Source organism: Benincasa hispida, chromosome 6 (genome assembly GCF_009727055.1).
Source record: "Benincasa hispida cultivar B227 chromosome 6, ASM972705v1, whole genome shotgun sequence".
NCBI lineage: Eukaryota > Viridiplantae > Streptophyta > Magnoliopsida > Cucurbitales > Cucurbitaceae > Benincasa > Benincasa hispida.
The window spans coordinates 38,149,776-38,169,856 of NC_052354.1; the positions used below are offsets into that span (position 1 = coordinate 38,149,776).

General features: G+C 35.8%; 1 long non-coding RNA gene across 2 annotated transcripts; it reads left to right on the top strand.

The window, feature by feature from the left end:
* The first annotated feature begins 587 nt into the window (after positions 1-587).
* Positions 588-11,866, top strand: LOC120080565. 2 transcript variants are annotated; one of them, XR_005482554.1, is made up of 5 exons: positions 588-1,163; positions 1,578-1,684; positions 1,766-1,851; positions 11,576-11,673; positions 11,758-11,866. It is a non-coding gene; the product is annotated as an uncharacterized LOC120080565 (long non-coding RNA). The 2 variants fall into 2 exon arrangements; XR_005482553.1 differs by having other exon boundaries at positions 588-1,684.
* The last annotated feature ends 8,215 nt before the right edge of the window (positions 11,867-20,081 follow it).

Sequence of the window (20,081 nt, forward strand, 5' to 3'; positions counted from 1 at the left end):
GATTTGGGATTGCTAACTTTAGTTGTGGTTTTTGTGCTAGGTTGGGATCTTCGCGTGAGGATTGGAATCGATTTTGGGGCAAAACACTTATTAGGTAAGTAGTTTTTCTCTGTTTTTAACTTGTGCCCTTTCGGAGCTTCTTCAATTGTCAATTTCTCATTGAGTATCATTTTGTTAAACTAAATACAAAGTTTCAGAACACGTTTTTTCTTAGTTCCATTCCAAGTATGAACTGGGATTGTATAACAATGCTAATTTCTTCAACCTCTTCAACACTTTGAATTAGCTTGCCTATTCCATATGGCTCATTAGCTTAACCTATTATTATCCGAAGTTAATTTGAATTTAAATTGATTGATTTCTTACATTGTTTTTCTATAAGCACTACATATATTACTTTATATTCACACTTTGTGATTGTGTCTTGGACTGGATGGGTTTTAGTTCTTTATGGGGCGTATAAGTTCTTCACTGAAGGCAAGAAGGAAGAAGTATGGCTTTTTTAGAACTTTATTGAACAGAAATATGGTTAATATGATTAGTTTTAATGTGAAGTTTTTGTAGGGCTTTTTTCTATACTACTAGTGTGTTAATGCTCTCTCCAAAGTTTGCCTTCGATTGCTTCAGCTTTGCCTTCTCTTATTTGGTAAAGGTGAGAAAATTGTATATTGGTTGTTTTGTGTTACCATTAACATGTTGCTCTCAAAATCCTCACTTCTTGTGTGTTTCGGGTTTGGTGTTTTGGGTTTGGTCAATCAAACAACCGTTAAAATTCAACACGGAGGCAAAGATCAATCCATTTTGCTTACAACAACTAAGAGCAAGAAATAGAACAAACCTTCTTCTTTGCTTCAATCTTAGATGAAGAAAGAGTTTTGTAGGATGAAAAAAGTTGCAACAAACCAGGTATTTTAAGGTTCAGCCGTTATGTATGTATTTTTTTCTCATTGAAACAACACAGTGTTATGATCTTATCCCTAGGCGTGATGACATAACATCAAGATTACTCATTGTTATTCCATATCATTATATGTTGCCCCAGATAAGTATGATACTCTCGTTTGCAGTCACAAACTACTCAAAATTAATGGTTAAGTACACTTCAAGACTCAGGGAAGGTTGTATGCTTCAAGCTTCAAAACTCTTCAATCGTTTACCTGAAGGTAGCTCAATCTTGTAGACGAAGCTCCAAAGAACTAGATGATAGTTCAATTATGTAAACGATAGTAAGAATCACTAGACGATTGTGTAGACGATAGTTGTGAAGAACTAAACGGTCATATAGACGATATTTGTGAAGAATTAAACGATCGTATAGACGACAGCTGAGGAACTAGATGATCGTATAGACGATGTGATGCAGAGCTCAACGATTGTGTACACGATACTTAAGTAAATGCTAGATGTTTGTAGAGAAAGAAAGAAAAAACACAAGTATTTAAGTGGTTCGACTAAAGGCCTATGTTCACTGTGCAAATCGGGAGGGTCTATTTTATTACTTCTTCTTCAAAGTTATTATAGAATGAATGCCTTGCTCTCTCTATCGTTATTATCACATTCGTTTTCTTTTTATACAGACGCTCAATGTCAACGAAAAAGCTCAGGTGGTTACAACAAACATAACAGAAAGAAAACGACAACATTCAACTACCTGCAACTCCATTTATTGTCTTCAGTTCTTTCTGTAACAATCTCCACCTTTGTAAGCATTCAGAGTACCTTTCCCTCTTTGCTTGTTGAGCTGAATTGAGCTAACCTTTTTCAGGTAACTTGAACCCGAGGAGGTCCAAGCATCGACCAAGCTTGCTTAGTGGAACTATTTTGGTCAGTATATCAGCAACATTATCTGAGGTATGTATCTTTACTACCTCAATATCCCCTTTCTCAATCTCCTGTTTGATAAAATGGTACTTGATGTCAATGTACTTGGTTCTACTGTGAAACTGTTGGTTTTTAGATAGGTAGATTGTGCTCTGGTTGCCACAATATATTCTCACATTTGTTTGTGTAATGCCGAAATCGTTTAATAAACTTTGCAGCCACAAACCTTCTTTCACAACCTTAAACAGTGCTATAAACTCAACCTCTATTGTAAAAAGAGCCACAATAGACTGCAAACTAGCCTTCCAACTTATCAGATTGTTTCCCCATAGGAAAAATAATCAGATAGTGAGTGCCTCCTTTCCAAATCCCCTGCATAATCAGCATCCACATAGCCATACATTTCATCATTGGAAGGCTCATTCTATCTATAAAAGATCTTTGCTTCCTTTGATGAATAGAGATACCTCAGTATCCATTTGTCTGCTTCCCAATGTCGTTTACCAAGATTTGCCATGTACCTACTGACCAAACTTGTAGCATAGGACAGATCTAGTCTGGTTGAAGTCATTAGGTACATAAAAGATCCCACTACTTGGGAATAGGAACAACCTTCATATGGTTTATGTGATCTTCATTTGTGCTTTTAGGACTGTTTGCATTTGAGAGCTTAAAATGAGGAGCAAGTGGAATGCCAACTGATTTAACATCTTCCATTTTGAACCTCTACAGTATTTTTCCACAATATTCTGAATGATTCACATACAATCTGTCATGTCGTCTATCTCTTTCAATCTCAATGCCTAGAATCCTTCTAGATTCCTTTAGGTCTTTTATGTCAAACTCTTTCTTTAGGAGCATCTTGACTTGCCCTAACTCTTCTTTGGAACTTCTGGTCAGCAGCATATCATCTACATAATGGAGTAGATAAATTGGTTCCTTGAAGCTTTTAGAGTTTGTATAGACACACCAATCATAGGAACTTCTCTTGATCCCATTTTGGAGATTACTTCATCAAATCTCTCATACCAACACCTAGGTGACTGTTTGAGCCCATAGATAGACTTGTTTAGTAAACATACCAAGTCTTCTCCTTTCTTCACATATCCTTGAGGTTGCTTTATGTAAATAGTCTCATTCAATAATCTATGTTAAAAGGCTGTCTTCACATCCAATTGGTCTAACTCCAAGTCCTTTTGAACAACTAAGGAGAGGAGTAGCTTAATGGATGTATGTTTCACCATTGGACAGAAGACCTCAGTGTAATCAATCCCTTCCTTTTGTGTGAACCTTTAGCAACTAGTCTTGCCTTGAATCTAGACTTTTGAACCCTTGGAATTTCCTCTTTGAACTTGTAAATCCACTTACATGAAATAGGTTTGTACTCTTTAGGCAAAGGTACTAGTTTTCAGGTATCATTTTGGTTGAGGAACTTCATTTCATCATTCATTAGCTCAATCCACTGTCTAGCATCAGGGCTGTTAGTTGCTTCCTCAAAACTGGTGGGTTCATTGTTGCTTAATGAAATGGCAACACTTAAAGCAACACTAGCAAAATCAGATTCTTGATATCTTGAAGGAGGTACAATGGTTCTTCTAGTTCTATCTCTTGCTAAGGAATAATTCTATAAATCTCCATGTGTCTCTACTTGTTCACTTGACATAAGTTCATTAGTCTCAGTAGTGTCATCACCTTCAACATCTAGATTTTGAGAACTCCTCGATCATTTTGAGGCTCCACCTCAAACCTTGTGCTACTAGTCTTTAACATAGATGTTGATGGTTGCTCGGACATCATAAACATTTCATTTTCTTTGAACACAACAACTCTACTATTAACACATCTCTTCTCAACAGGATGTCATAGTCTATAACCCTTCACTCCCGGTGTAAAGCCTAAAAACATTCATTTGACAGCCCTAGGTTTCAACTTACCTTGGCTTTGATGCACATAGCCTATACATCCAAACACCTTCAAGTGTTTCAGCTTGGAAGGCTGTCCTGTCCACCTTTCTTTTGGAGTTTTCAGCTCAATTGACTAATGTGGGCACCTATTTAGAGTGTAAATCGTGTAAGAAACAACTTCGGCCCAATATTTCTTAGGCAAAAGAGCATTGGATAGAAAGTAAACACAACTCTTCCTTGAGTAATCATCAATAAAGGAAAGAAAGTACCTTGCTCCACTTAGATATGAAGAGTGAGCTGGCCCCCATAAGTCAGAATGCACATATTCAAGTATCTCCTTGGAGGTGTGTTGTCCTTTAGGGAAGCCTTGCCTTGTTACCTTGCCATGTATGCAATGTTCACAAAATTTCAAGCTGTCTCCAACACTTTTAGAAAGAATTCCCTATTTTGAGAGAACTTGCAACCCTCTGGTGACGTAAATTTGTGAATGCAATTATGCGATGCATATCTTAGGTTATACATTGGTTCTCATGTGTCGGTGGTCATGTGTTGGGATGGAATGTATGCGTTGATCTCTTATGCAACGACCATGCGATCCTGTCACAAGTTTTCTTGCGCTCTCGCCAAGTATAACGAGAACACAAGTTTCTCGGGTGATCCAAGGTCGAACTTAGGGACTTGTAGCTAAATGTATGCGGTGATATGTTTGCAGCGAATAAATAAAAGAATGATGAGGGTGATAAGCTATGAACTACTCCTACTCCTAACTAACAGATTAAGCGGTGAAGTATGATTGAGAGGTAGAGGTACGAGAACTGTTAACGTGTAGTAAATGCATGGAAAAATAGATGAAAAGGTAAGGATGTCTTCACTGCAACACTAAGCTTGACCGCAAGGGCAACCCTAACCAACACAAGCTATGCGATCATTCTATACACACTTGACGTAGATGCATGCGATGTATATGCGATAGGGTCGAGAAGCCTATTTCTAAGCCTCTATATGACCGCATACCACCATATCCTACTTAAAGGGTGCATACGCTGTGTAGTAGCAAATGAAGTTTATTCCTAAGTTCCCCATTCTTGCTTATGCGATCTAATCCGCTCTTTCGAGTCTTAGATTTGGTTTTTAGACTACTCTCCCAAGTCTGCCTAAATGATGAATGATGCGCTCATAAGACAAGGTAATCGCATAAACCTGGCTGACGTAAGATTATTCCTATCTCTAGTGAACACTTGCTTACATTGCTTAATGCGACCAACTACTGTCTCTTATACACATCTAGATGTGTATAAGAGACAGTACTTACATTGCTTAATGCAACCAACCACTTACCCTCCCGGGCAGTTAGTTGCTACTGATTATACTCATAGACTAGCATTGCGTCCATTTATAGACAAGCGTTGCTACAACTTCACACTAAGCAAATAAGTTTTTCCCACAACACTCGCACAACACACACCTCCCGATGGTTTGCTACATACTTCATATCTCTATGCCGCATGATTACGTATGCAATACTCTAGCAATCTTACTCAGTGATGCAATAAAAAAAAAGGATACTAAGCAAATGAAGATGGAGATGGAATAGAAGAAAATATAGAAATGCATTGATCACAAAATGTATTAATTCCTTAAGCCAAAATGTAACACGGTACAAAGAAAGAAGAGAAATGGAGGGCCAACTGGGAGCAATGTCTTGTTTCCAGCAGATGTATGTCAAGGCTACCAGTGGTGCCATGGATGAGCGGTGGAGTAGACTCTTCGAGCTCTATCTTCGGCAAAGGCTTCGGTCGTCACTCGGAATGATTGAAGGGGATGAAGAACTCTCAAGCTATCTTCTCACGCTTTGGTTTGGATCATAAAGATCCGCCCTGAGGTAGGGAGCCTCAGGCAAAAAACCTTAGATGACTTGAAATTCTTCTCAACGCCTTCTATTTATAGAGCTTGATCGCCGACAACAGTTATGGACCTGCTCTAAATCTGACACTCGCGGCGCGATGGTCCTTTTCTGAATCTCTGCTGCTAACGGCGTAGTAGGTGAAATGTCAACATCATCTTTTGATACTCCCGAGGTATGCGTTCATGTTGCATTCTATCAACCTTGTGGTCATCCTTCTATTATGGTTATTATTCTGTAGCCGCAATCTCTCTGCGATGACCGCATTCACTTGACGGCCGAAACTTCTATGCAATGGACGCATGCGGTTAATGGCCGCAACATCCATGCATCGAACGTATGCGTTCTCCTTTGCGATGGAGAGATTCCCACATGCGGTCGTCTTTGCGATAGCCTGGCTTCCGCGCATGTGATCCTTTATGCGGTTTCTACAAAAATAAACAATTGAACGCATAATAACGCATAAAAGTAGGTTAACCGAGATTCTTAATGCCGATTGACGCAAACTCATTTTCTCATGAATTCCTAACATAATCGCCACATATTCTACTTAACAACCTTCATAATTCTAAATAAAAGACCGCCCGTCATCACACCCCCAAATTTAGAATCATGCTTGTCCTCAAGCATGCCTTATACTCAAGAAATTAACAATTCACCCCCAGGCTTTCCTTTGCGATGACCAGCCTCCCAAAATATAATTTACTCCTACCTCTAACCATAGTAGCAACGCTCTCCTCTACTTTGGCTGCTTCTTCAAAAAGATTTTTTCTAAGCTTAAATTTAGCAAGCCTCTGCTAAAAAACTTTTTATTCATTCCCCGCAATTTTTCATTTAGCTTTTAAGAATGCATTCGTTGAGACAATTCAAAGCTTTGCGATTTCTTATTCAAATGCGGCGTTTAACCTAGTTACGCCCTTCGTTTTAGCTTGCTCCTACGTGTGTCATGCAGACAGCCAACTTCGGTTACGTGCCATATTCAACTCAACTCTTGTCTTGCTTGATTTGGCTTGCGCCAGACAGAGGAGTTGCACTTATGCATTGATCCTGTAGACTTACTTTCGTTTTGGCTTGCCCCCATGTGTGTCATGCGGACATGTAACTATGGGTAAGTGCCTTTCATAACTTAACTCTTATCAGCATGGGTTTCCTCATTGCGCTGGAAGTCGAGTTGTTATGCCCAATTTTTTTTTTATTAAATAGCATCAAAATGTAGTGAACGCAATTCTTCGGGATCGCTGCCACCCCCAAACTTAGAGGTTGGCAGTGCTCTCACCGCAAAGCTAAAGAAAAACTCAACAGGAATGCGGTAACAAATGTTTGAACAGATGTTTACACATAATAAAAATTAGACTGTCAAATTTTGAAGAAGCTATTAAAAGTAAGGAGAGCCTTATGATACTTAGTTGGCAGATGTAGAGAATTATACGTACCATCATAGAGACATCACAAAGGAAAGAAATCAGACAAAGAGAATTTCAAAAGGATAATGCATAAAAGATAACAAGAAAAAAACCTTAAGTAGAACACACTTGCGACCATGCTTTGAAATTCATGCGGTCGAAGCCATGCATTGAATGATGGGGAGGATTCTTCCGTTGTACTGCGCACTAAGGAGAATTATTGTTACATCTACAAGGAGCAAATGCACCACAACTAAGGAAGCAGCCGCATATCCAAAATAACAATAAAAATAAAATAACTAGGAAAGCAAGGTAAAGATAGAGTAGAAGACGTCCCTAGAGAAATTGGAGTGATGTCACTACAAGGAGTCTTCCATGCAGGAGATTTCTCTCAACTACTTAGGTCAAGAGGCTCACCCTGACCATTAGAACTTCTGACAATTGTTGGGCGCATATTAGTCGTCATGCACTTATAACTACCTTATGCTCATGAGACTGATTGCCCTTCTATCTTGGGGTCAATACTGGCTTTCGGCGCATTGCCTACACTTCAATACTGTTTGCAACTTGGTCGCACAAGCTACAATACTCCCAAGGTAAAAAGGTTGCCTGCAAAAACATAAAACTCAACAAACTATTAGCTGCCAAGTCCCCAGCAACGACACCAAAAACTTGGTGGCATAAATTTGTGAACGTAATTATGCAATGCATATCTTAGGTTATGCGTTGGTTCTCATGCGTCGGTGGTCATGTGTTAGGATGAAATGTATGCATTGATCTCTTATGCAATGACCATGCAATCCTGTCACAAGTTTTCTTGCACTCTCGCCAAGTATAACGAGAACGCAAGTTTCTCGGGTGATCCGAGGTCGAACTCAGGGACTTGTAGTTAAATGTATGCGGTGATGTGTTTGCGGCGAATAAATAAAAGAATGATGAGGGTGATAAGCTATGAACTACTCCTACTTCTAACTAACAGATTAAGCGGTGAAGTATGATTGAGAGGTAGAGACACGACAACTATTAACGCGTAGTAAATGCATGGAAAAATAGATGAAAAGGTGAGGATATCTTCATTACAACACTAAGCTTGACCGCAAGGGCAACCTCAACAAACGCAAGCTATGTGATCATGCTATACACACTTGACGTAGATGCATGTGATGTATATGCGATAGTGTCGAGAAGCTTATTTCTAAGCCTCTATATGACCGCATACCACCATATCCTATTTAAAGGGTGCATACGCTGTGTAGTAGAAAACGGAGCTTATTCCTAAGTTTCCCATTCTTGCTTATGCGATCTAATCCGCTCTCTCGAGTCTTAGATTTGGTTTTTAGACTACTCTCCCAAGTCTGCCTAAATGATGAATGATGCGCTCATAAGACAAGGTAATCGCATAAACCTGGCTGACGTAAGATTATTCCTATCTCTAGTAAACACTTGCTTACATTGCTTAATGCAACCAACCATTTACCTCCCCGAGCAAGTTAGTTGCTACTGATTATACTCATAGACTAGCATTGCGTCCGTTTATAGACAAGCGTTGCTACAACTTCACACTAAGCAAATAAGTTTCCCACAACACTCGCACACACACACACTCCCGATGGTTTGCTACATCTTCATATCTCTAATGCCACATGATTAAGTATACGATACTCTACAATCTCTCCAGTGATGCAATGAAAGTAAAGGATACTAAGTAAATGAAGATGGAGATGGAATCGAAGGAAATATAGAAATGCATTGATCACAAAATGTATTAATTCATTAAGCCAAAATGTAACACAATACAAAGAAAGAAAAGAAATGGAGGGCCAGTTAGGAGTAATGTCTTGCTTCCAGCAGATGTGTGTCAAGGCTGCGGTAGTGCCATGGATGAGTGGTGGAGTAGACTCTCTCGAGCTCTATCTCCGGCAAAGGCTTCGGTCGTCACTCGGAATGATTGAAGGGGATGAAGAACTCTCAAGCTATTTTCTCACGCTTTGGTTTGGATCAAAAGGATCCGCCCTGAGGTAGGGAGCCTCAGGCGAAAAACCTTAGATGATTTGAAATTCTTCTCAACGGCTTCTATTTATAGAGCTTGATCGCCGACAATAGTTATGGACCTGCTCTAAATCTGACACTCGCGGCGCGATGGTCCTTTTCTGAATCTCTGCTGCTAACGGCGTGGTAGGTGAAATGTCAACATCATCTTTTAATACTCCTAAGGTATGTGTTCATGTTGCATTCCACCAACCTTGCGGTCATCCTTCTATTATGATTATTATTCTTTAGCCGCAATTTCTCTGTGATGACCGCATTCGCTTGACTTCCGCAACTTCTATGCGATGGACGCACGTGGTTAATGGTTGCAACATCCATGCGTCGTACGTATGCGTTCGTCTCTTCGATGGGGAGATCCCCTCATGCGGTCGTCTTTGCGATAGCCTGGCTTCCACGCATGCGATCGCTTTCTACGGTTGCTATAAAAATAAACAATTGAACGCATAATAACGCATAAAAGTAGGTTAACCGAGATTCTTAATGTCGATTGATGCAAACTCATTTTCTCATGAATTCCTAACATAATCGCCATATATTCTACTTAACAACCTTCATAATTGTAAATAAAAGGCCTATAATGACGTGCATTCCTGCCCTTCATCACCCTCTCACACTAATATGAGATAGCCTCTTGTGCCATAGCTCATCTTCTGTATGTTCTTCATCATTTGCCATCAAGGCTGAATGTTCCATTTGCACATCTTTAATGACATACAAGCCATTAACTTTTGTTGCCACCAATACTACTTTTGAGTCTATAATTATTTCAAAAGTACCTCCAACTCCTCTGTTTTCATAGCCAATGGAGTCAAACATCCCTAATGATAGGAGATTCCTCTTCAATATAGGAACATGCCTCATATTCTTAATCAACTTTACTGAACCATCTTGCATCTTCAAGGAAACAGACCCTATTCCAACAGCCATGCAAGTATTATTATTTTCCATGTAGATCAGCCCTCCATCCCACTTCTTGTAGGTACAAAACTACCTTTTAGATGGTGTCATATGGACTGAACAACCAGAATTTATCACCCAGTCTTGAGTCTCCATAGAATTCTGCTCTCCACTATCTTCAGTTGCAACCAAGACATCTGAATACACAAGGGAATTTCCCCCCACAATAGCCTCAGTCTATTTTCCTCCCTTGTTTTGTTGGTTCAACTTCCTCTTCAAGGCATAACAGTCTTTCTTCATGTGTCCAAGCTTATGGCAAAAATGAAACTTGATCTTAGACTTGTCACCACCATTCTGCTTGCCCTTCCTATTATTATTTGTTTTCCCCTTTGAAAACAAGCCTTCTCTTCCTTGCTGATCTTTCTTGCTCATTTGTAACTCTATTTCTTTGATTCTTATTGCTGAAATGATTGTTTCTGTAGTTATTCTTTCTCTACCGTACTTCATGGCTATCTTGACATCTTTAAATAATTCTGGTAGAGAGTTAAGTGATATAAAAGCCTCATTTTCTTCCCCAATATTATCTCCTATTTATCTAAATTCTGTTGACAATCTCTTGAACTTGTTCAAATTATCAGTGAGGGACTTTGCAACATCCATCTTGTATGTGAAAAATCTTTCCCTCAAGAAAGCTTTATTAGGCAAGTCTTTGTTGAGATGAATCACGTTCAATTTGTTCCAAAGGGCATAAACAATAGGCTGGTCAACAATCGGCCTTAAAACATTATATGTGACATTTTGAGACAATGGTTCCATAAGCATTCACCTCTATTGTCTCTTTCTCTGCATCGATGACTATTTCAGGGTATTTTGCAGGGTCTATAATGGCCAAAAGTGCCTTCTGCTGTCCCAGAACTGCCTTGATCTTCGCTTTCCATAATTCAAAGTTTGTCTTTCCATCAAACTTCTCGATTTCATACCTGGTTGTAGCCATTTTTGAACTTCAAGATTGACTTATCTGATTCGAAGTATGCAAAAATTTGTATCTTGGATCTGTCTTGAATTGTTCTCTGATCTCTGATACCACTTGTTGTCTTAGATAAGTATGATACTCTTGTTTGCAGTCACAAACTACTCAGAATTAACAGTTAAGTACACTTCAAGACTCAGGGAAGGCTATATGCTTCGAGCTTCAAAACTCTTCAATCATTTACTTGAAGGCAGCTCAATCGTATAGACAAAGCTCCAAAGAACTAGACGATAGTTCAATTATGTAAGCGATAGTAAGAATCACTAGACAATCGTGTAGACGATAGTTGTGAAGAACTAAATGATCGTATAGACAACAACTATGGTACTAGACGATCGTATAGACGATGTGATGCGGAGCTAAACGATCGTGTACACGATACTTAAGTAAATGCTAGACGATCGTAGAGAAAGAAAGAAAGAACACAAGTATTTAAGTGGTTCGGCCAAAGGCCTACGTTTGTGCAAATTGAAAGGGTTTCTTTTATTACTTCTTCTTCAAATTTATTACAGAATAAATGCCTTGCTCTCTCTATCGTTCTTCTCACATTCGTTTTCTTTTTATACAGACACTCAATGTCAACGAAGAAGCTCTAGTAGTTATAACAAACATAACAGAAAGAAGACGACAACATTCAACTGCCTGCAACTTTATTTCTTGTCTTCGGTTCTTTCTGTAACACTATACTTCTATTTTTATATGTTAATTGTCATTTTTTGTTTATTGTATTTTTCTCTTGCTTATTGTCAGGTGTACTGTCAGTTTAACATCCAAGTATTAATTGGTAAGCAACAATGTGAGATGGGTTCGTTCTTTTTAGTACTATGTGTGTTGTTTCACAGGGGTAATATAATCCTTTTGATCTTTGTTGTATGATGTATTTATTCATTTAATTATTCATATAGTGCAAGACAGATTGTATTGGAATATTGAGTTCATTCAACACAAAGGAACTACGTATCTTTCTTTTTTGACCACTAACTTTGGTAACATGAGAAACAAGATCCTGTGTGTGGACATTTTATGAACCTCTTGCTCAAGTATGTAAGAAAATATTACTACTTACTACTTAAAACTATCAACATAATTTGATTTTTTCTATGTGCAAGAATCTCTTGAGTCATTTACTAATCAATTATTTCACTTAATTCGATTTCCTTGTACATAGTTCATTAGTCTTCCATAAGTTAATTTACTAACTAACCTTTCATGAGTTTGTTTCTCAATGAGTTTATGTTCATGAGTTTTGTTACTTTATTCTCATGTACTTAGTTTACGTATAGTTTTAAGTAAAATGTCTCCAATATTAACCGGACTTTTAACTCTTCCTTATTCAACTGTTAAAAACACTCCCCAATATAGCAAAGTTTCTTAAAAGTAAGTTTTTGTTCTTTTTTAATAGACCAATAAAAATTGTTTGTACCCCTATAATGGTTTGGGAATGGAAATCGTAGGTCTAACCTTAAATTGTTTTGTTTGTTTGTTGCATGTGTAATTGTACTTAAAGTTTTGTAAGTTTGGGATTGGTATATAGATAAAAGCACAATTATGTTTAAATTTTATATTAATGTTACCATTGGTATAGGAGCAAATGCATAATTATGTTTAATTTTGAGTTAAATTTTAATGTTAATATTTGTATAGGAGTAAAAGCAAAATTGAAGTGATGTTTACTTTTTAATTGTGGTTTTTGATATATTAAGAAAATGTATATTCTTTTTATAGGGAAAACCTCCAGAATTGGTAAAATTTTATTGGTATAAACTCAATTCGGCGTATCAAAGCAGTCCCTCATTCACACAATAAGGTCTTCATGAGTAGAAGTTGTACAAAAATAGTAAAATGGTGGTTCAAAATAAAAATATAGACCATGTTGGAACAATATAATGTGATTACTAACACAAACACTATAGACAATACATTAGCAAAACAAAAGTACATGGTACCTTCTTTGATTAACAAACAATCTTCGTCATATAATAATCTAGTCCATAAATTTCATTAAGCAATGAATTAAGTATGTACTTTCAAACTTATAACAATTTAGTCATGGGTGTATGTAACATTAATATAATTCCTATAATTTTAAACGAAAAAATATTTTTGACGTCAAAATTGGTAGATTGTATCACTTTTAACCCTAACTTTTAAATTTTATCACTTTAAAACTTCAAATGTAAACAAATGTAACAATTTACACTATCGGTAAAATTTCTGTTTCAATCACCACTATAAACAATTTCGACACCTAAAAGACACATGTTGCTCAATATTATAGGTATTTTTTGTTATTTTATTGAAAAAATATTAAAAATAAGTAAATCATTTTTTTTATTGCGCGACCACCATCGGGAAAACCACGAACTCGGCTCCTGAAAATTCCCAAACAAAAACAAACTCTTTTGTTTCCTCTTGCCTTCGATGTCGTTACCAATGATGACAAGTGTATGGAAGTTCTAGGCGACGACTTCGTTGAAGGTGGTGGTGGCAACTATGGTTTAAAATTTTGATGAAAATCTCGAAATTTCGAGATTTCAATTTGAAGGCCTCAAAATTTTGTCAGGGAGGATTTTGTTTTCCCCCATTTCGAGAAAATTTCGACAAACTTCGAAATTTCAAGAAAAATTCAATTTTTTTTAGTAATTAGCTACATTAGCTTAGTTAAGTTTTTTTCGATTTTATGGTCCAATTACATATCAATTGTATAGTTTCACACACCATTGTTATTTCCAATGAATGATGAAAATATCGCGACATTTCGCTGAAATATCCATAAAATCGAGTAAACGACTGAGATATTGGGGGTAACATCATTTTTCTCAAAAATCCACAATGATATGAGAGAAATATTTTTAATTTCTATCAGAATTATCAAGATTTTGGATTAGACGCCCCAAGGTCATTTTTTTATATTAGACATGTAAATTTTATAATAAACAATTTATAATTATTTTAGAAGCAAATATTTTGTCTCCTTTAATTTTGTAACTAATTACCAATATTTGATATTGTTTTGTGATTATTTTTCTTTTTTTTTTTTTCTAAATTTCCGCTCTCGTATAAACATTTACACATACATTTACAAAATACATCTAAAAGTCATCTTACTTTATAAAAATAATAATTAAAAATGGTCAATTAATAGTCTAATTAAGTCACAATAATTAAATTTTCATTAACTAATTATAAGGACTATTTTCAAATATAGGAAAATGAATCAAAATATTTACAAATATAACAAAATATCACAGTTTATCTGCGATAGACCGCGATAGATAACGATGTTGGAGTTTATGTCCTAAATATCATGTATCTTGTGGTTTGTAAAGACAAATTATATATCTAATAAAATGAGAGGTATTTTATTGACGTTTAAACTGTATTAATTAAATCCAATAAACTAAGATCTAAGGTTATTCTGATGTTACTTAAACATGCATGTGGAGACATACAAGTGGATCATGTTTAAATGATAACCTAAATGGTATAAAATATATGGATAAGACTGGGTACCTTATCTTAGTGACACTACGAATATGACCCGCTTTCTAGATGTTACAATTATTGTAAAGTGCTACAAATGATCTGATCGTGATTATTCTCTACATGCAAACGGAGGTATTCCATACAAAAAGTTTATATAAGACCTGACCACGAAATGAATAGACTCTCTATATAACACTGTTGATAGAAGAGACTTACATTTCACTAGGATGACCGTAGGTGACTTGACCATCTTGAGTGAGTTGTGAACTCCTGTTTATGAGGGCGATCCTTTGATTTGTATGGGTGAAAGTGGCCAGATTAGTCGACTCAACTAACCTATCATTTTGGGAATTTTTCTGAGTGGGAAGCTGGGAACACAACTACACAAGATGGAATTCACTCCTTCTCGTCTTTAGGGGAAGTAGATAAATTACACCTTTAATAACTGATTCTGAGTCTTGAACATTAAATTGTTAACCTCTCACTACCCGAGAGGTGTTAGTTTATAGTTGGACTATAAACTATTTGTTCATCAAAGGGATCAATGGTACTTAAGGAGTTAGATGTAACTATAAGAGTAAAACGGTAATTTAACCCAACTGTAGTTATGAGCGATTTGTGAAAGGTTGACTTACCATTGATTGGTTATATCCGTGGACACAAAAATATATCTACAATGCGAAGAGTTCAACTATTAGTCTTTAATGGAGTGTCCGGTAGTTAATGAATATGGATTAATTTAATTAAAAAGTTTAATTAATTAATCTTATATCATTGGAGCTTCAAATTTGTATGTCCATAAGGTCCCCTTGTTAGCTTATGAAAGGAAAAGATGAATGATTTGAATTATTCAAATCAATTGATGGAATAACATATTAATGGGATTAATATGATATGGTTAATTATAGATCTGATCTATAATTAAGAGAGAAATATTTGAATAGGATTCTAGTATTAAATTCTTATGAATTTGATTCATAAAGAATTAATTAATTAATTAATTTTGAGAGGTGGAGGAAAATAAAAATATGATATTTATTAAATATATATTAAATTAGATTTTTCCGAAATTATTAAATAATGGTTATTTAGTTAAATTAGCCATAAGGGTAATTTTGGAAAGTTATGGAGGAAGTCTCCATATAAATTCATCATTTTGCCGAAATTAGGGTAAGTGAATTCATTTTGTGAAATCCCACCTTAGGATAAACATGTTCATACATCATATCTAAATATAATTGTTACGTTTTTGGATCATGATTAAATTAACATGCTCATGCATCTTAATATAAATGCCATATTATTTAGATTTCATGCATCATGTAATATATGGTTAATGATGGTTAATGATTGTTTAATATAAAACTTATATTTTATAATGGAAAAGGATTATACATTGAGCATGACATTACTTAGATTAATATAAGCGTTATATTTAATAAATATCACAAATGCAAATTTATACATTTTTTTTTTCATTACTTTAAAATGGTTATAATCATAATGAAATTGGAATTAAAATATATAATCAAGAGTTGCATGTAAACTAGGTCCAAATTAATTTTAAACGATTTAAAATTAATTCACCTAAACTTATGTTAAACGCATTTCTAATGAGATTTAAAATAGGTTAATCGTTTAATTCATTTTAACAGGATTAAAATGAACTCCATTTAAAAGATTAAATTCAAATGATTGCTTACAAGGGACCTTTGTCTAAGAAATGTTCTGTCTAGACTGACTTTTTAAGTGGCGGAAATGGAACATCTCTACTCGAGAACCGATCTGGAAGGTGAATTGGCAAATATTTTATAAGCATGCAGTAGGTGATTAATTTATTTAAAGATTTTGATGAATAAAATAACATATTGTTAAACTATTCAATATAAGTGTTATATATTGAGAAAATTCAACAAGGACTTAGATAATATGAATTAACTGAATTTACCTAATTATGAAACCTTAAAATTTTAAAATACTTAGTGGGAGGAAAAAAATGTATACGATATGTCAATTTTTTCACTCACGTTCTCCCTATAAGTTCACACAGTAAGACTCATGCTTGGCCTCGTAGGTCCTGGGAGTGTCCCTCTTCGAATGGTGTTTGAATGGGTCAATATCAAGGTGAATGGAGAGAGTGTTTATAGTAAGTCGGAGAGAGATGTGTGTTAACATGTCCTATGTTCTCCTTCATTGGTTTCTATCGTGAGACCTTATACGGCCTTGTGACACCCCAGAGCATCCACCTTCGAATGGTTTGTGCATTAAGTCGATATTAAGGCGAACTCTAGAAATGGTTTCTGGATAGGATTGCTTTAGTTTTTTTTCCAATTGGCTTTTCCCTTCGATTGGCTCATTGGGATGGAACACTAGAGTTTAAAATGAAGGGTCTCACTTACAAGAAATTGTTAAGCAAGTTAGTGATTTCTTGATTAAATCAATGGTGATTAATCGTCATAGGAATAAGAGTTATTTTGGTGTGATGATTGATTGAGAAATGTCTCAATTCAGTATTGGGGTGACTGACCATCCTTCGGTGGCTTTTTTCCTAAACCATTGAAGTATTATTGCAAAATGGAGATTGGGGTTCATTATTAAGGTTTTGTTAAAATTGATTTGACTAAAATGAACTTTTGCATAAGTGTCTAAAACGAGTAATCTGTTTTGTATCAGCAAACATGTCTAGCGTTTTTATGAACCTTCCTAAAGTTAAAATGTTGAATGAATTTGATTACACAACTTGGAAAGAATCAATTAAAACAATATTTGTGGTAAATGATCTTAACTTCGTCTTGAGTGAGGAATGTCCTCCAGTCCTAACCTTTCATGCAAAACGAAGTGTTTGTGACGCATACGAAGGGTGGATGAAGGCCAATCTTGAAGCACAAGTTCACATTTTGGCAAGCATACCCGATTTCTTGGCTAAGAGATTTGATAGCATGGTCACTGCATTTTAGATCATGCAATCAATGCGAGAATTATTTGAGCGAATGTCCTCAAAACTCAAACAGGATGGGGCTGATATAGATGAAACCAATAATGTTAGCTCCTTATTTGAACTAGGGTCCATATTGAATGTCAATGGACTAACAGAGAAGGCAAAATTTGTTAACTCTAATGAAGTTTATCAAAGAGGTATGACCTTGGAAGAAAAATTTTGAATTCATAATAAGAGTGTTCAAGCTGATCCCACTATTCTTCAGCATAAGAAGAGATCGAATGACAACAAATCTGATTTAGTTGTCCTGGAGTCGTGCTTAGTAGAGAATAATGATTATGACTAGATAATTGATTCAAGGGTTACTAATCATGTGTGTTCTTCCCACTAGGGATTTGATTCTTGGAGAAAATTGGAAGCTGGAGAGATGACTCTTTGAGTCGGTACTGGTGAGATCGTTCTAGCTGCTACCATAGGCAGTCTTAAGTTACTCATGGACAATAAACGATATATGTTATTAAATGACGAATATGTAGTTCCTAATATATAAAGGATTTTTTTTCTATGTTTCTTGTTTGATTGAGAAAAATCATTCTCTTTCCTTTTTTGGAAGTAAATTATTTATTTTTAAGAATGGAATGGAGATAAAATTCGCTTCAAAAGAAAGTAACTTATATATACTAAGGTCGTTAGTTACAAAGTTTGTTCTAAATACTGAAATGTTCATAATGGCAACAATTGCGAAGAGACCAAATATTTCTCCTAAAGAAAATGTCCACCTTTGACATCTAAGGTTAGGTCACATTAATCTTAATAAGATTATGAGATGGGAGAAAAGTCAACTTCTAAATCGTTTAGAAGAAAACTCTTTACCTATATGTGAGCCATGCCTCGAAGGCAAGATGAGGAAAGGACCTTTGAATGGAAAAGGTTATAAAGCCAAAGAGACCTTGAAGCTTATACATTCAGATCTCTGTAGTCCGATGAATATAAAAGCAAGAGGAGAGTATGAATATTTCATCTCTTTCATTGACGATTATTCAAGATATAGGTATCTTTACCTAATTCAACACAAGTTTGAAGCACTTGAAAAGTTCAAAGAATATAAGACTGAGGTTGAAATATTGTTAGGTAAAAAAGTAAAAATACTACGATCTGATCATGGTAGAGAGTATATGAACTTAAGGTTCCAGAATTATATGATAGAACATAGAATAATGTCCCAAATCTCAACTCCTGGTAGACCTCAGCAGAATGGTATATCGAAAAGGAGAAATAAACTCTGTTGAACATGGTTCGGTCTCTGATGAGTTATGCTTAACTTCCTGACTCGTTTTGGGGATTTGCAGTGGAGACTGCTGTTTACATTTTGAACAACGTTTCATCTAGAAGTGTTTTTGAAACGCTTTTGGAGTTATGGAGAGGTCGTAAAGGTAGTTTACGCCACTTCAGGATGTGGAGATGTTCAACCCATGTGCTTGTGACAAATCCTGAAAAGTTGGAACCTCATTTGAAAGTATGCCTATTTGTAGGCTACTCTAAGGAAACGAGAGATGGGTACTTCTGTGATCCAAAGGAAAATAATATTTTTGTATCGATAAATGCTACTTTCTTGGAGGAAGACCATATAAGGGACCACAAACTACGAAGCAAAATAGTTTTAAGAACAATGTCTGATGATAATACTGAGACTTTCTCACCTTTTGTCATGAAGTCTATTCAAATTCTCTTATGCATAACCACATATTATGACTATGAGATTTGGCAAATGGACGTCAAGATTGGTTTTTTGAATGATAATTTTGAAGAGGCTATCTAACTCAACCAGAGGGATTCATTGAACAAGGTCTAGAGCAAAAGGTTTGCAAGCTTAATCGGTCCATTTATGAATTGGAATAAACATCTCAATCTTTCAATATAATATTTGATACTGCGATCAATTCTTATGGCTTTAATCATAATGTTGATGATCCTTGTGTCAACAAGAGAATAATCAACAATTCGGTAGCTTTCTTTGTATTGTATGTGGATGATATCCTACTCATTGGGAATGATGTATGCTTACTGACAGATGTAAATGAATGTGTAGCCGCCTAGTTCCAAATGAAATATTTGGATAAGGCGTAATTTGTTTTAAGGATCCAAATCATCAAGGATCGTAAGAACAAAATATTGGCTTTGTCTTAGGCATCGTATATTGACAAGATGTTTGTCAGATATTTGACGCACAATTCCAATAAGGATTTATTACCTTTCAGGCATTAAATTGTTTCGTTTAAGGAATAGTGTCCTAAGACCCTCTAGAGGTTGAGGAAATGAGACTGGTTCCTGTTGGGGAAATAATTGGTTTGCGTTGATGATCATGCGATGATCATGCGTAGATTTAACGAATATACAGTATGCATCAATCGTTTATGTGATGATCATGCATTCCTGTCACAAGTTTTCTTACTCTCTCGCCAAGTATAATGAGATCACAAGTTTCTCGAGATGATCTGAGGTCGAACACAGGGACTTGCAACTAAAAGATGATTGTAAAGTAATGTGTTTGAGGTAGAGAATAAAAATGAAAGAAAGAAGCTGATTAACTATGCGCTACTCCTACTCCTAGCTAAACAGACTGAAGAATTGAAGTTTGGCTATGAGAAGC